We start from the raw sequence: 17,724 nt of genomic DNA on the forward strand, positions 1-17,724 counted from the left end.
ATATGTGTGGCTTCCTATAAAGGTTCTGCACTCAATTCCAATTGGAATTCTCTGAACACCAGCTGGGTGTCCTACAGTCCAATTCAATTCTGACACTGTCTACCAGAAGGTAGTAACAGATTCCACAATTTGAAGATTCAGTCCTATAAGACTGCTCCCCGACCCTACCCCATTTCAGATGCCAATCCCATCTGAGGATAATTACCAGATAAAATAATAAATATGATAAAGGGAGAACAGAGGATGGTGCCTAATGTAGTTTGGGGAGTGGGAGACTGAAGAGGTGGTTGGGGGAGACTTTTCAGAAAAAAATGATATAAATCTGAGGCTTGAGGATAAGTAAGAGTAAGCCAAGAGAAAATGGATGTGATATGTAAATAAGCAAGGTGAAGGCAGGAAGGGAGAAGAGAAAAAGGGAGAGAGAAGGAGAAAGAGAGAAAAAGAGAAAGAGGGAGGGAGAGAAGGAGAGAGAGCTCTTGAGGTGGGAAAGAAGACAGAGAGAGACAGAGAGAGAGAGAGAGAGAGAGAAGGCAGAATCTCTACCCAGGGCTTTTCTCTTGTATCCTAATTAGTCTGGGGGAGGTAGTAGGGTATCCCAAGGGGACATAGGGGTTTGAAGATTATTTGCATATCTTCTAAAGAATGTCAAGCCTGTTCCTACTAGGGAAGATAGCCCTGGGTCTGACTCTGCCTGAGCCATAAGAAAGAAAAATTCTGGAGTGGTGAGGAGTGTCAAGCTAAGCCTTGAAGACTGTCCACAGGACCAAAAAATCATGTCTAATTTTAATGTATGATTTAGGAGACGGAATGGGTCCCCAGAAATTTGCGGAGCTGACCAATTAACCAGGTGGGTCTTTGGTTACCTGTACCAGAGTGTGAACTAAAAATGCCGCCTGCCACATCAGTAAACAAAGGATGTGGCAGCCGTCAAGCCACCACATTACAGCCGCCCTGAAGGGGATCCCTGAGGGAACGCAGGATGGACACAGAATGCTTGCCGTCTAGCAGCCAACTGATGCAGCCACTCTCAACAGTGCACCCTGAGGAGACTCAGGATGTGAAAACACAGGGTACTGGCCCCAGACAGCTGAGGCGCGTATCAAAGGAGTGATTTCAATGAGTCCAGACTTTGCATTGTCCCATGCATAGAAAAGCACTAATTTCATTAATTTGAGATGTCTGGTTTTCTTTAATGAACAGTAGTCTTCTGATGTTCCGACTACCTGGTCCTTGTTGCAGAAACTCCTATACATCCTGGCCCGCCCCTCGCCTCCTAAGAGCACCCCTCAGAGGGATCTGAGAGTCCTGTCTCCTCAGAACGTCCACCGAGTAAAACATAGCTCTCAACTTTCAGGCTGCGCATTTGTTTTTCAGTCTACAAAAGCTGCTACCTAATTAGTGCCCAGGGCACTGTCCCATCAGGTGCCCTGAAAAGCCCAGGTCCCAATTCTGTCTCTCAGAACGTCCACCGAGTAAAACATAGCTCTCAACTTTCAGGCTGCGCATTTGTTTTTCAGTCTACAAGAGCTGCTACCTAATTAGTGCCCAGGGCACTGTCCCATCAGGTGCCCTGAAAAGCCCAGGTCCCAATTCATGATTCCAACATGTCCTCCAGCAAAGCTCCCATGACCCATGGAATCCAGTTGTGGGAGAATACAGAGTGTTTGATAATTACACTTTCACTGAATCAGCAGTGGCTGACTAAAACATCCTACACCTGTCTAGGGAGTTAGCTACAACACATACATTTCAGGTGTTGTCCTAGAGATGCAGAGAGAAATCTTTCAGCGGGGGTGGGTGGGGATTTGCCACACAGGCACTTACTTCAACTCCCAGCCACTGGGGCTGAACATGAGACTCTTGTTTAAAGACACCTATTCTTTAATGATCATCCATGCGTACACACATATGCATGTGCACACGCAGTGCACTTATGTGAAAACACACATGTGCACATGCACATGCACATGCACATACACACACACCCTCCACAGGAAACCAGGGCCTCACTCACAGATGCTCATTAATCCTTCTCATTTCATAGTGACAAATTCTCTCGATTTCTGTCAGGGAGATCAGGTCTAAAGTTACACACTTGAGCTTTTCAGCCCAATTTGTTTTCTTTCCAACCCTTAGATAATTATTTGAAAGAAAATTATAACACACATTAAGTAAATAATTGATTTTCTAGGCAAATTTCAGATCTGAAGCATTTTTTTGAAGCATTTTTAAGTTGGGAAGTTTAAGAAAGTAACTGTGGAATTAGGGAAACATTCTCACTAGTTATTAATCATTTTTTCTTAGAACACATAAAATTGATTTAAAAAGAGGGACATAAAAAGGAGGTTATTAAGAATTTTACTGGGTCAAATGAACGTTTCAAGTTTTCTTGGAGAAGAATAAAGAGACCCTAATAGGACTTGTTTTATGTGCCTGCATGTTCATTTTAAACAGGGGCAGATAATGAATTTGGGGAAAAGCCTCATCTGGTTGGAGTCTCACTAACACCCCTCGTGCTTGGACTGCCTTGCAACAATAAACAGGTGACCTGTATTCACATCAAAGTGTGAGAAGCAGTGTTCTGTATCAGGATGACTTGGCTCACACTGTTCCCACTAGCTGCAGGTGACCTCCACCCATCCCTGCCTGTGGAGTTCTACACGCTTCATAACAAAAAGGAAAGAGGGAAGACTGTTACAGTCTTCTGCCTCCACGAAGCCTTCTTTGATCAACCATGTCCCTTTTCTGAAGCACATATTTGCAAACCACTTGGGTAGCACTGAGCGAAGGGTGATCATGCCTGTGCCTGTTATATCCCTCTCCCACAGGAGATGTGGTAGAGTGCAGTGGTTGGTCTCCTGAGCACTGAATCCAGATTGCTGGGGTTCAAAGCCCAGCAACTCCAATCACTAGCTAGTGACCTTGAGCAAGTTACTTAAACTCTCTGTGTCTCAGTTTCCTCACATGTATAGTGATGATAATAATAGCATCCTCCTCTTTTTTTAATTGAAGTAGAGTTGATTTACAATATTGTGTTAGTTTCAGGTGTACAGCAAAGTGATTCAGTTACATATATATTTTTTCAGATTTTTTTCCATTATAGGTTATCATAAGATGTTGAATATAGTTCCCTGTGCTATACAGTAAATCCATGTTGCTTATCTATTTTAGGTATAGTAGTTTGTATCTGTTAACCCCATACTCCTAATTTATCCCTTGACCCCTCCCTTTCCCTTTTGGCAACCATAAGTTTGTTTCCTATGTCTGTGAGTCTGTTTCTAAATAAGTTCATTTGCATTATTTTTTAGATTCCACATATAAGTGATATCATGTATTTGTCTTCTTCTGACTTACTTCACTTACTATGATAATCTCTAGGTCCATCCATGTTGGTGCAAATGACAATATTTCATTCTTTTTCTATGGCTGAGTGATATTCCACTATCTATCTATCTATCATCTATCTATCTATTCCACATCTTCTTAAACTAAGTGTCTGCTGATGGGCACTTGGGTTGTTTCTACTTCTTGTCTACTGTAAACAGCGCTGCTATGAATACTGGGCTGCATATATCTTTTTGAGTAAGAGTTTTCAGCTTTTCTGGATATATGCCCAGGAAGTAAATTGCTGGATCATATGGTAGTTCTATTTTTAGTTTTTTGAGGAGCCTCCATACTGTTCTCCATAGTGGCTGCACCAATTTACATTCCCACCAACAGTGTAGGAGAGTTCCCGTTTCTCCACACTCTCTCCAGCATTTATTATTTGTAAACTTTTTGAATAGCATCCACCTCTTGGACTGCCAATGAGGATCTATAAACAAATACATATAGGATACTTAAAACAGTGCCCAGCAACCCTGGCACTCAAGAAATGGCAGCTTGGTATTATTGAGGGCAGAAAGTACATTATTCCCCTTAAAATCCCAGCTAGCACCCGATACACTGCCAGGCATACGAGATGTGCTCAGTTAACAAAATGGAGGCTGTGCCCACAGCCAGTCAGCTTACCAGCTACCGTAGTGGCCTGGACTTCTCCACCCGCAGCTTCACTCCAGAGCCGCAGCAGCACGATGATGCCGCGGTCCATGAGCTTCTCCGGTTCACGGGGTCCACGTGGTCCTTGCGAACCGGCTTCTCCACGCGTTCCAGGGTGACCACGGCTCCAGAGGACCGCAGCCCGGCTCTCGGCGAAGCGTTGCTCAGGCTCGCGGGTCCCGGCGCACAGGGAGCGCTCGCTGCGCGTGACGAGCCCCACGCGGTCCACTCAGCTGTGGAGCGGCCTGAAGCACACGGGCGTCAGGTGGGGCGTGCAGACATGCGCAGCGCTTCCCGAACGTGGGGCAGGTCACGAGGCGCGACGGCTCCTCCTGATTCGTGGCTTTCTCCTCAGGGTTCAGCGGCGGGATCCGGAAGCTGCGCAGCGCTTTGTCCTTGTCGTTGCCTGCAGGGCATCACCTGGGTAGTTCCCCGAGGCGGCCTTGGGCGTGAAGGGGTCGAGGGGCCGGCTCTTTCTCCAGGAAGCTCCCCCGCCGGGTGCTGCGCCGCCGCCCTCGGCAGCTCCTTCTGCTTCTCACGCCCGGCGCCCCGCTGCTTCTCGTAGGCCTTCACCTGCCGGGCAGTCTCCTTCTTCTTTTAGTTCTTATGTTATCTTCACCAATGATCGACAAGACCGCGCATTCTATTGGCCCCAGCTGGGTCCCATCCCTTTTGGAAGTTGTTAGTGCGTGTTTGTCTTGGAGAAACTTCCACTTACTACAGCGTAGATATTACCTTCTGGGGAAAGAAAACAAAGACAACAACAACAAAGTGGGTTTATTTAGCTCCTGCGCCTGGGAGCCAGCATTTTAAATCTATATGTGGGCACATCAGTTCAGCAGTAGTTGAACAAAGCCATTCAATCCTCTAGTTCTTTAACTAACTGGCATGTTATTACTGTCTTGTCTCCTCATCAACCCTGAGGTCCTTTGAAATACCTACAAATGGAATGAAATGTGCATTTTAAGTTATCTTTTCACCCATGGGGTTTACGACTGCAGCCGACACCATAATCCTGGCATGGGGAATTATATCAGAAGGAGAGCAAATAATTTCACTCTCTTCCTCTTTCCCTGTGGGAAAGACTATTTTTCCATCTGCTGAACTGAGGATTTCAAGTCAGGAGCCAATCACTCAAGGCCCTGTAGGGGTAGAACAGTCTGCACAGATTTTCCTACAGATCACATGGCCCAGCAACTCTTCTACTTCCTGTCCTGGAATTGAGACACAGCTGTGTGTGGAGAGAGCTGAAAAGTGCTGATGCTTTGCTTGAAAATTGTGAACATCCATATGGATAAATTTCTATTAAACTTACTCTTTATTATTATTACTAGTCAATAGTGTTTATTTTATGTAAAGTGCTTAGAACAGTGTCTGGCACAAGATAAAGACTTATGTATTGGCTAGTTTCTCTCTATATTATACAACTACTTGGTATGTACTTCATTCTTTTTCAACATTCCATGTTTATAATAACTTTTGCTTTTTATTTTCTTCTCAAAACCCTTTATGAGGAGGGGAAAAAGAAGATATTGGCTCCATGTATTCAAGGAGAAAACTGAGACTCAGATAGGTATTTGGGGAATTTGGAACGTAATGCAGAAACTGGTTTTCTGACTTTGAAGCTGGCACTTTCCATAAATAAATCCTCTCCCAAGGGCTGGATGGATAGGGGACTGGATGGATCCAATGATTAATTTTCCTATTTTTCTGAGAACGGTATTTTCCTGAACTGAGGAAATAGCATGTCCATAACAGACCAGGGAATCAACCACTTGGAGGCAAAAACTTCCCTCTCAAAAATGCTAATGCTAATTCCATGCTAATAATGATGCTAATAATAATAATAATAATAAATCCAATGCATTAGAGCAACAAATATGAACACTGAAAGTCAGTTTGCTCCAAAGTCAGAGTCTCAGGTGGGAGGTCTAACTACACATTTATGGCACATGGAGGAGTCCTCAGTGAGTCACATTAGTGATGGAAGTGGTGGCAGAGGCCCTATGTGGCTGAGCTGCTGATCTGACGACATCCACTCATGTTTTGTACACAAGTCTTCAGATCAATTGTTCCTAGAATATTTCAGAAATCTTCAAAGGTATAATCTAGTTTTACAAAACATTTTTTTGTGGACACCACAGAGGCAGTTTGGTTGCCACACGTTTAATGGACAAAAATCCTGATGGGCTTGGGTGAAGTTTATCTTTCATGATTTACTATGGCTATTACTACTGCTACCATTTCCACAACAATGATTCCAGTGGTTTGCAGGGATGTAGCACTGTTGAGTTTAAAAGCTCCTTTGTCTGACCACTGACCTGCATTCTGTTTGCACAACAGCATTATGCATTACGACATCTGGCCTCCTGCAGCTGTGGGCACTGAGGCTACTGGGGTTAAGTGATTTGGCTGCACAGTGGATTGGTGAGAGAGCACGGACTCCCAGTTTACTCTTTTCCCCCTAGACCATGAGGACCAAGTGACCAGGATGTGGAACACTGTGGCAGCATGCTGGGGTCAGGAGGAGCATGCCACTGCAAGCCTGGCGGTGTACATCTTGGCCCCAGACTGATTCCTTTTTGCTGTGGGATCTTAAGTTACTTTGCTCCCTGGATTTTAGATTAGTTCCCTGAAAAGTGATCAGGATGGATAAAGAATCTTTAAGTTGCACCCCCCTCCTCTTGTCTTATCACTCTTAGGCTCAGAAGAAACACACTGAGAGTGCCGGCGCATGCATCTTCCTTTGCCTAGCCAGTACAGAGCAGAGATTTAGAAAAATGAAGGAAGAATGGAAAGAAAGCCAGAATGCCTAGTGAAACCACCCCCAATGACATCGTTTCACCCACTTCCAAGTCCCCCAGAGGTGTTTCTTAGGAATCCAGATGTATCTGTGTTGCAGAGAAGCATGGCTGCCAATCAGCCGGTCATGTTTGGTTGGAGGCCACAAGAAACAATGGTATAGATCTTGGAGAGCATCTGGTCGAAAGCCCAGATAATGAACCTGAGGCTCAGAGGGCAAGAGAGTTTCCCAAGGTCACATGGTAAAACAGAGACAGAGTTGGTGACTATGCCCTGCCCTTCTAGGATGGATGACATGTTTCCAATGAAGTTCAGTCTTGGTCTACTACCGGGTCTTATCTTCATGAGAGCAGGACCCGGGCTGTCTTTCTCACACCCATATCCCCAGTCTCCAGCACAGGGCCCAGCACAGGTGGGTGCTCAAGAAATAGCTGTTGAATAGTTGAATAAATGAATGAACTGATGAAAAAAATGGCTGAACAGAAGGATGCAAAATTTAGATCATTCTTCTCATTACATGGGCACAGACGGCCTACACTTCAGTCCCTGTCCCAGCCTCTTTACATAGACTTGGATGTTGAGGTGATCCAAGCAAAAGAGTGTGGCTAGGTCTATACAGGTCCACTCTTGTCATTTGAAAACAAGCTCACAAGACTGTGAATGTCCCACACTATTAGAAAGCTCGTTCTCATAACATAAAGACAATCAACTTCTGAGTGAAGTAAGTCAGACAGAGAAAGAGAAATATCATATGCTATCGCTTATATGCGGAATCTAAAAAGAAATGATACAAATGAACGTATTTACAAAACAGAAATGGACTCCCAGACTTAGAGAATGAACTTATGGTTACCAGGGGGGTAAGGGTGGAGGGAAGGGATAGTTAGGGAGTTTGGGATTGACATGTACACACTGCTATATTTAAAAAGGATAACCAACAAGGACCTAGTGTATAGCACAGGGAACTCTGCTCAGTGTTATGTGGCAGCCTGGATGGGAGGGGAGTCTGGGGGAGAATGGATACATGTATATGTATGGCTGAGTCGCTTTGCTGTGTACCTGAAACTATCACAACATTGTTAATTGGCTATACTGCAATATAAAATAAAAAGTTAAAAAAAAAAGACAATCAACTTCTGGGGCACTGGGCTGGGCCAAGACAAGCCTGTCCAAGTGGGCAGAAATAAAGCCCAACTTTAATATATGATTTGGTTAGGAGTCAGGGCTGGCCTCTGCAAAGTTGTAAAATTGAAAATCTGGTCTTTGGTTACTGTTCCCCCAACCAACAGCATAGTAGTGCCCAGTATTCTAGATATTTCCTTCGTGGTTCCTGGAAGTGCAATTTATGATTTGAACATATCCTTCATCAAAACTCCCATGGCCTCAATGCTTTATTCTCAGCTATTGGAGAAGATATGTATGTTTCCATTGAGTCATTAATAGCTGATCAAAGTTCCCTATTTCATCTCTCTGAGGGGTATTTGCCTTTAACATTTAGAAGTTTCAGGCTCTTTTCTGACATAGAAATTTCAGAGGAATATTTTAGTGATGGAGGTGGGAGAGGATTCATATCACATAGACATTTCTTATCTTTCATGGCAAACTGCTCTGTATACACACACATATGCACACATATACACAAACGTGCATATACAAATACAGGCAGAGTAATACTTCAAAGGAAACAGGAACCCCAGCCTTAAAGCCTAATAAATCCTGCTTCATCTTACTTATATTGGTCATTTCTGACTCATTTGCACCAGGAAGATCAGGTCTCTCAGCCCAATTCCTGTAAATAAAATAATTTATTTCCCGACGGATCTCAGACTTTTTAAGCTGTTAATAAGTAATAAAATAGTTGTTTAATTAGGAATGTATTTATCACTACTAAATAATTGTTATATTTACATCATGTAAAAATGGCTTTTTAAAGAGGCAAATAAAAAGATGTTGTTAAGAATTTACTGAATCAAATGAAAGTTTTAAGATTTATTGGAGAGGAATAAAGACCCCTAATTGGAATTGGTTTTATGGGCCTCTAAGACCATTAGAAATAGGGGCAGGAGATGAATTTGAGGGAAATGCAATCTAGCTGGATTCTCGCTAACCGCCCTCGTGCAGCACTAGGTTGGATCTGGGCTAACACAAAGCCAGTGCCTGTCCTGCCTCCTCTGTTTCTTCCCACATCACCCCCAGCTTCAGCTTGTTCATAATGGTTTGCATATCCCCATCTCCATGACAACTCTAGTCAAAGTCATTCTTGTCTCCTGCTTGGGCTAGTCCTACAGCCTCCTAGCCAGTTCCCACACCTGCTCTTGCACCTCCAACCCGTTATCTACATTGTGGTTACATCAGAGGAAGAGCTCTTCTAAGGGCTTTCAATGACTGCTGTAATTCTTAGGATAAAACCCCGTGTCATTACCATGGCAGTGAGTTGGACATGGCCAATGATTAATCTCCCACTTTGCTGAGAACAGTTTGTTTTCCTTGGTTAATGTCCATGCCCAGAGTACATGGCAGGGGAAAACCACTGTGAGCCACCAATCTCCCTCTCAAAAACATCAGTGGAAAAGCTTAATACATTTAGAGTAACAGAGCCAATAGTCAAAGGTCAGTGTGTGTCAAGTCAGTATTTCCAGGTGAATGTTAATTCCATTACATGGTACGTGTGACACAGGATGGTACCCACATAGCAAGCCAGGTTAGTGATGAAAATGAGGGCAGATGCTCTCCATGGATGACCTGATGTTCTTCTGAAAACACTTGTTTTATATTTTATATATAAATGATCTAATTAGTTCTGAAATATTCCTGGATCTGTTAAAATTGTCACTTGGTTCTGCAAAAACATGTTACTATGAACAATAGTGAGGTGAGGTGAGGTGATCTCATATCAAGCAATACACCATGTAGATGCCACCTATTAAACAAAGACAATTTTTTTAAAGTCTTTATTGAATTTGTTACAATATGGCTTCTGTTTTATGTTTTGGTTTTTTGGCCTGGAGGCATGTGGGATCTTAGCTCCCCGGGACTGAACCCACACCACCTGCATTGGAAGGCGAAGCCTTAACTGCTGGACAGCCAGGGAAGTCCCAAACAAAGAAAATTTTAATTGCCTTTACTGCAAATGATATTTCATGATTTACTATTGCTATTGCTACTATTGTTGTCAATAACAATGATTTTTTAAATGTGGATATAGCACTTTGTAGATGAAAAGAATCCTTGCATACATTAGATTCATACAACTGTACTACATATAGGTTAGATTGAGAGTCAACAATTTTTTTCTGCAAAGGGCCAAATAGTAAATATTTTTGCCTGTGGATCATATGGTCTCTGTTATTTGTTACTCAACTCTTCCATTATAGGTATTTACAATAGGTAAATAAACGGGTATGCCAGTAAAACTTTATTTACCAAAACAAGTGTATACTAGATTTGGCTTGTGGGCTGTAGTTTGCTGAACTCTGAGTTAGATCATGCATCTTTCCTCCTGCAGCTGTGAAGCCTGAGGCCAAAGGGTTAAATGATTTTCCCAAGGCCATAGAATGAATTAGTGAAAGAACAAGGATGTGGCCCCATGCCATCTAGCTCCCAGTCTGTCTTCCCTCTACTGAACTGTGATGACCAACTTACAAGTAGAGTGTAACCCTGGGGCATCGCGCTGTGTATCAGAAAGGGTACATCACTAGAAGTCTGCAGATTTGGGCCCTGGCCCCAGTTGGCTTCTAGTTAGATGTGTGACCTTAATCAAGTCACTTCACCTTCTTTAGCTTCAGTCGATTCATCTGAAGAATGAGGAGATTGGTTGAGGAATCTTCCCTCTGGCTTTAAAATGCTGTATTTTTAAGATGAGGGATGGGGAAGAAATATTTTATTGTAAGTATTTGAATTGATCATTTGTTACAAATTTTGCAGTATTTATTTACACAGAAGTCATTATCAACCAACCAACAAATATTTACTGGGCCTATTATGCTGTGAAAAGGTGGAAAAAACATCTGACATAGTCTTTGTATTTAAATAATTAATAGTTGTGAAGAAAAGCAATTCCTAGCATTTATAGAAAATGAGTAAATAATCAGTGTGTAAGAAGCGTTGCTCAGAGGCATGGTAAGTTCCTCTGGGTTTCTGAAGACAGACGTCAGTGAGAGCAGCTGCTCTCGGAGAAAACCGCATGGAAGGGCTAGACAATGCTCTGGAATTAGAGGATGGGCAGTGGGGTGGCAGTGAAGAGAAGCATTCCAAGAGGCAGGTGTGAAGACCTATGTACACAAGTTGCTCATGTGGGTTGCAGCAAGTCAACGGGTTTGATTAGGCTAGATGGTGTACATTGGGGAAGGTAGGAATTATTGATTTTGCATCACTTTTTTTTATTAGTTGGAATATAGCACCATTAAAAAAATATACAGCACAAAAACCTTAGCTTTGCCATTTGTTACAGAAAAGGTTTTGCTCCAATTAGTGCATATCCGGGAGGTTTGCCTAAATTTCATTCTATTTTGAGGCTCATCGTGAGGCACCTCTTGTGGAACAGCTGAACATTCATGATCATTCACTCAGGTCTCTTATCTCAAATCCCCAGAAGAAAACTAGCCATTCCAGCTTCCTACTGGGTGGTGTGATGAGGGGAGGGCTTCATTCCTTCCATCCCTGAAGACCTGAAGATAGGAAAGAGGCCCTTTTCTTCAATCTTTTCAAGCTCTTTTTCTCAGAAAGGCAATTTAGACGAGGGTATTTTGGTAATTAAAGCCAATTCTCTTCAACAACCAAAGGTACTTGGATTGCAATGTGTGAGGTTGGCTGTTTCTTAACCAATGTGTTTCACCACAAGGTTCTCTAATCTGGATGTCCCCTATTTTTCCCCACCAGGCTACTGAGATGACCCACAGAGAGTCAACGGGAAACCTTTGAGAGTAAAACCCTGGGACACATGTGCTACGTCCATTTAGTCAACACATTATACAGCCAAAGGAATGCTCTCCAACGGTGGAGCTAACATTTGTGGAGCCCTTCTAAAGACCAATTATTGTCCTAGGTTTTATTTTTCATACGTTATGAAAAATCCCATCCAATCCTCCTAATAGTCTTATATTTCTATCCTCATTGTATAGATGAGGAAGGAGGCTGAGCCTCACTAAGGCTAAGTTGCTCATGTTTGACAAGCTGCATAGCATGGGTTTGAAAAAGGGCAGTTTGATTCCCAGGATTTCATGATTCACTAAGTTAATTCAAAATTGCGCTGGAAACCATCATGTTTTGACACACTTAGGTTAACAAGCTTAACCTTAAGATAGGTAGAAAGGCAGACAAACATATCCTCAAGGTTGTGGATGCATTCCTAGTTGCCATGGAGATAATACCAAGAGTGAGAGATGTATTGGAGGAGAGGAATGGAATATATCATAGAGTTATCACTCAGGCTCAGAAAACAAAGGCTTTACTGATTGTGTCAAGGTATACTTGGTCCTCTCTCCCTCTACACACAGGGCAATTGGAGACAGCACGGAAAAACTGGAGCCCCAGTGAAGCCACCCCCAATACCATGGTCTCACCCAGCCTCTACACCCCTTCGGACGTGTTCCTCAAGATTTCAGTGGGTCATGGTTATCAGTCTTCAGGTTATATGTGTTTAGGGTCCTGAAGCTGGAAGACTTCTACCAGGGCCCCAAAAGTCCCTCCAATTGAAAAGGCTCTGTGTATGCTGAGATGAATTGGGAGTTACCATTAGAAGAAACAGGAAAAGTTTAACTTCCAGAAAATGATCAAAAGGAAACACTCTTTAATGTACTGAGACTTATATTTCAATATAGAGTTAAAAATTAGGTAATGGGAGCAGTGTCTATGGACAAGTTGTTGATCTCTATAATCCTCAGTTGCCTCATACATAAAATGAGAATGTAAAGATCTACCTCTTTGTTTTGTTTTGTTTTGTTTTGTTTTGTTGGTGAGGATCAACTAAGAAAATGCTTACCATGGGGCCCTTTGGCATGTACTTTATTGCAGCTATTGTACATGCATAGGTTGTAGCTTGGCATGTACTGAATTGTAGGTGGTAGTTGTTGCTAGGAACCAGTAAAGTGTAGTAGTTACAGTACCTATGACTCATACTAGCTGTGAGATCTTAGCCAAGTTAAACTCTGTGCCTCAGTTTTCAAATCTGTAAAATGGGGTTAACGATATTACCCATTGTGTGGTACTTAAGGAAATTAGGCAGCATGTGTAAAGTACTTTGTACAGTGCCTGCCATGCGGTGAGCACTCAGTCAACTTAACTGCCACTACTATCATCATCACATCAAAAATGCATTTCCCTTATGAATGAGCTTCAGCCCAAAGACTAAGTTCTTTGCAATAACAACATCTTTTATTTAAGTTTTAAAGTAAAAGATAAGACTACTGCTGGATAGGAAAGGTCTCTTTACCAAATAAAGCTCACAGCATCCTCCTAAACCATACCAGTGTTGATGCTGACTCTGGTCTCTAATTACTGGGAGTGCCTCTTTATTGGCCGCCCCCTTCTCTCTGATGCCCTATGTTAATGATGCTGACTGAAGCAATCACACAAAACTCGCAGGGTGAGGGGGCTCTCTGGTTATGGCATCTCATGCATTTGCTGTATTAGCCTTTTAATAAATATGTAGACGTTCCTAAATTATTAACTTTTTCCAAAGTGATATTTGATGGCAAAAGTAATGTCTGTGTGGAGTATTAAGTGACTTTTAAGAAAAAAGCTGAATAATTTGACAGTGTTAAAATTATGCTGTCAAAGATTCCATTTTCTTGGAGCCATCTTTATCCTGGCTTCAATTGCACAGACTATCATCATGATGGTGAGATTTATTTTTCCTCAAATTGCAACATGGTAGCCAGTTTTATAGGGAGTGGCGCTATGGTGCCCACTTTTCAGAAAGGTGCAAGATACATGGCATCACTAAATTAGGCGATGATGTCCATGATTAGGAGAAGGCTTGAAACAAAGAGATCAGAGAACACAGGCTTTGTGGATCCCTGTTTAGATGGTTAACAATATTTAATAACCAGTGATTCATTTATTGGCGGGAAGACAGAAAGATCTCTCGTTGCAGGCAATGGGAGTTTGACCTCATGCAATTTTCTGCATTTTGCATTCTCATACATTAAATATAGAGCATGCATTATTCACCTTTGAAAGCTATTTCAAGGACTGTGTATGGTTTCTCCTTATAACCTCACGAATTTCACACATAATTCTTTAGAGACAGATAACGATCTAGTGCTTAGGACCAGGAGGTAGAGTCGGTCTTGGCTTTTCTCCTTCAAACTGCTACTTGTGTGCTGTAAGGCAGTGTGATCAATCTGCATTTAGTGGGCTTCCCAGATGTTCATTTGTGTTCGATATCATGCATTGAATGATTTTAAAGAGTGCTTGTTTTGTGCTAGGTTATGGGGGCCATGCTCAGGAAACATAAGATATGTCTCAGGTATTACAAGGGTATTGGAGAATTAAGACTTGTATATATGAAAACTTGGAGGACAAAACAAAACTCTGTACTATCAGATGTGAATGGAATATAATTAGATGCATCAGTGAGTAGCCAGCAGAGAGAAGCTACTGAGTGCAGACTTCAGCACGAGCAAATTTAGGCCTGAATCTCAGCTCCACCACTAACTAGCTGTGTGACCTTGGTAGCTATGAGAGGCGATAAGAAGGATAGCAAACCTGGTCTGATGTTCAGGAAAGGCCTCCATAGGGAAGTGACATTTCAGTTGAAACGTCAAGGTTAAATAGGGATTTGGCTTTTACAAACGATGCTGCATGCCTTATTTCTCATGTTGCGAGTATATCTTGGCTGTTTCTTTATACTTACTCTAGTGATTTTTGGCTAATACCATTTACTCCTTATTATGAACTATGGCGAAATCAGTACATTTCAGCTTCCTCTCAACTTGCCTCTTTCTCATGCACTTCCTGATTATAGTGATTATATGAGTTTTCTTAGTGCTTACCTTTAAATATTTAAGTATTTTATATGGTTGGGTGACAATAATTGTCTATGGGTCTCTTGTGTTTCTGCCGGACTTGTATCAGCTTTTGTTGGGGACAATCTTTTCAATAATATTTATATAGTAAAGGACCTTGGACTATATATAATGTCACCCTCCAAGGCAGGGGAAAGATTTGTTTGCTGCCCAAGATAATAAAGATAATGTCTCCCTATGGGGCAAAGTTTGGGCAGGTTTTCTAACAGACCCCTTATAAAAGATTGGGGTTTCCTAAACTCTGGGTTCCTCAGCTATGATGCAGACCCACTGTGTGCACAGCATCCATTCAGGCTGCTCTGCATTGTCCCCATAGGGCTTGGGGGACGAGGGGAATTGATGTGAGCATGAGGTTCATGCTGCTTTGCCTCTGACCCAGGAGTCCCGGGCTTTCTGTAAGCATCACTGGAACCGTGGCAGAATAACTTGTTAGCTTGCAAGCAAAGTAAAAGCTCACTCTTCCCGGTTCTTGACATAGGATTCTATTACTTGATTTACCTGCTGTGAAGGTGCTTATGCTACTTTCCATTTTTTTCTCCCAACTTTGTCCTATCATTTCCACTTTGTCAGGGCTTGTAAAACATTTACACTCTGTTCTGTAACTATAATCCCCACGTTTATTTTAGTTTTATCCCCTCACTTAACCAGATTAAGTTTAGCCATAGGTTCTCTATTCAGCTCTTAATTGGCTGAAATTTGCCCTTGAGAATCTTCTAGAAAGTCACATTCTAGAAAGACTCATGGGGATTATATTCCCAGAGTACCTGCATGATAGGAGATGTTTATGGCCTTTATACTAGAATGCTAATTTGGCTGGAAGTAAAAGTTTTGGTCCCGTTCTTTCTTTCCATGAAGACTTTTAGGTTTTGCTCTATTGTTTTCTAGATTGACTCTCACTGGGGAAGAGTCTGAGGTGGGTCGATTTATTTAATTATTTTGCCTGGTTGCACAGAGAATTCTTAATATTTGAAATCCAGTATTTTGTTTGAATTTCATTTTTATAATTGGCACATGAATTGTGTCAGTTTAAGGTGTACAATGTGTTGATTTGATGCATTTATAAATTGCAATATAATTACCACGGTAGCATTAGCTAGCACCTCTACACATCACATAATCATTATTTCTTTTTTGTGGTGAGGATAATTAAGATCTAATCTCTTACCAACGCTGAAGTTTCTAATACAGTATGGTTGACTGTAATCACTATGCTGTGCATTACATCTCCAGAACTTATTTATCTACTAGTTGCAAGTTTGAACCCTCAAACAACATCTCCCCAGTTCCTCCCACCCTCAGCCCCTGGTAACAACCATTTTACTCTCTGTTTTTATGAGTTCAGCTTTTTAAGATTCCACATATAAGGGATATTACACAGTATGTATTTGTCTTTCTCTGTCTGACCTCTCACTTAGCATAATGCCCTCAGGGTCCATCCCTGTTGTCACAAATGGCAGGATTTTCTTCTTTCTCATGGCTGAATATATTCCATTGTGTATATACATATATACATACATATATATATATATATATATACACACACACACATATATATGTGTATATGTGTATATATATGTATATATATGTGTGTGTGTATATATATATATATATATATATACACACACACACACATACCACATCTTCTTTATCCATTTATACCTTGGCAGACACTTGTTTGAATTTCATTTTGGCAATGACCATGAATTTCATTTTGGCGATGACCATTCTCAAAATTTCCAGGGACACGGTATGACTTTTTGATCTATATATGCAATGCTTCTTTTGTTTCTGAAAAAATTTGTGTACACACACATCTATATCTATTTAAATATTATTTATATGTCAGTGTAAGAATAATTTCAGTGATTCTGTATTCTTCAGGAACACTAATTTTAAATATGTTGGATTTATTTAATCTTTCCATTTTTTTATTTTATCCTTATCCTGTTAATTTTGTGTGTGTGTGTGGATTTCTATTTACATTTGCTTATTTTTTTCTTAAGCCTAATGCCCACATTTTTAGTGAACTTTCAGCCATGTCTAGTCTCCTTTGTGCTGCTCCCAACCTGACCTACATTTCTGTAATGTGTGCTATTTCTCTTCCACTTCTCTCCTGAGAGCAGCAGTATTTCAATTCTTCCTGTGGTCTCATCTTCCCTGAGCCCTTTTAGCTCTCTGTTCTGAGTTTTTGTTTTATTGAACAATTGCTTGAGTTTTATTTTAAATAAATTCTAGGCAATATGCTTATCAAAAAAATTCTAAATTTGATCCATGGTAACATTTATCTGGTGAGTGAACTTCCACCTTCTACTTGTGTCTTCCTGTCTCTGTCTTCCCTTTATTCTTTCCTTTTGATTTATTTTTATAGATACTTTCTGGGTTGACATTTATTTATATTACTCAACTTTGAAAGAGATGAGTTCTCATTGGATTTTCTATTGGTAGGAATTTTATGTGGTGGAGGAGCCAGGCAGTGTTATGGGTTAGCTGAACTGTCCACGGTTCACAGTGGGTTTTCTTAAGACCCAGAGTTGTGAGTATAAGTTGGCTCTGCTTCTACTTCTCCCAGGACAATAGAGATGAGTTGCTGAAGGATGTCACCAATGCTTCCTCTATCTTCTCTGTCTCACCAAGAGAATCCTTCTTGTAAATATTGCACATTGGTGTGATACTTCACTCAGCCTCCCAACCCTGCTCCTTTCTGACACTTAACTGGGTCCAAGGATGCTGCTGACTGCTACTGGAGCACAACATTCTCAGTATTTCCAGCAAGGAATTATTGGTTTTCTGCTAGGGTGTGGCATGTGCTCCAGAGAACCTTGCTCTGCCAGTTTTCTGTGCCGTGTGGCTGTAAGCG

General features: G+C 41.6%; 1 pseudogene; it reads right to left on the reverse strand.

The window, feature by feature from the left end:
• Window positions 1–3,967: 3,967 nt before the first annotated feature.
• Window positions 3,968–16,592, reverse strand: LOC118882905 (annotated as a pseudogene).
• Between the last annotated feature and the right edge of the window lie 1,132 nt (window positions 16,593–17,724).

The sequence above is a fragment of the Balaenoptera musculus genome, chromosome 16 (genome assembly GCF_009873245.2).
Source record: "Balaenoptera musculus isolate JJ_BM4_2016_0621 chromosome 16, mBalMus1.pri.v3, whole genome shotgun sequence".
NCBI lineage: Eukaryota > Metazoa > Chordata > Mammalia > Artiodactyla > Balaenopteridae > Balaenoptera > Balaenoptera musculus.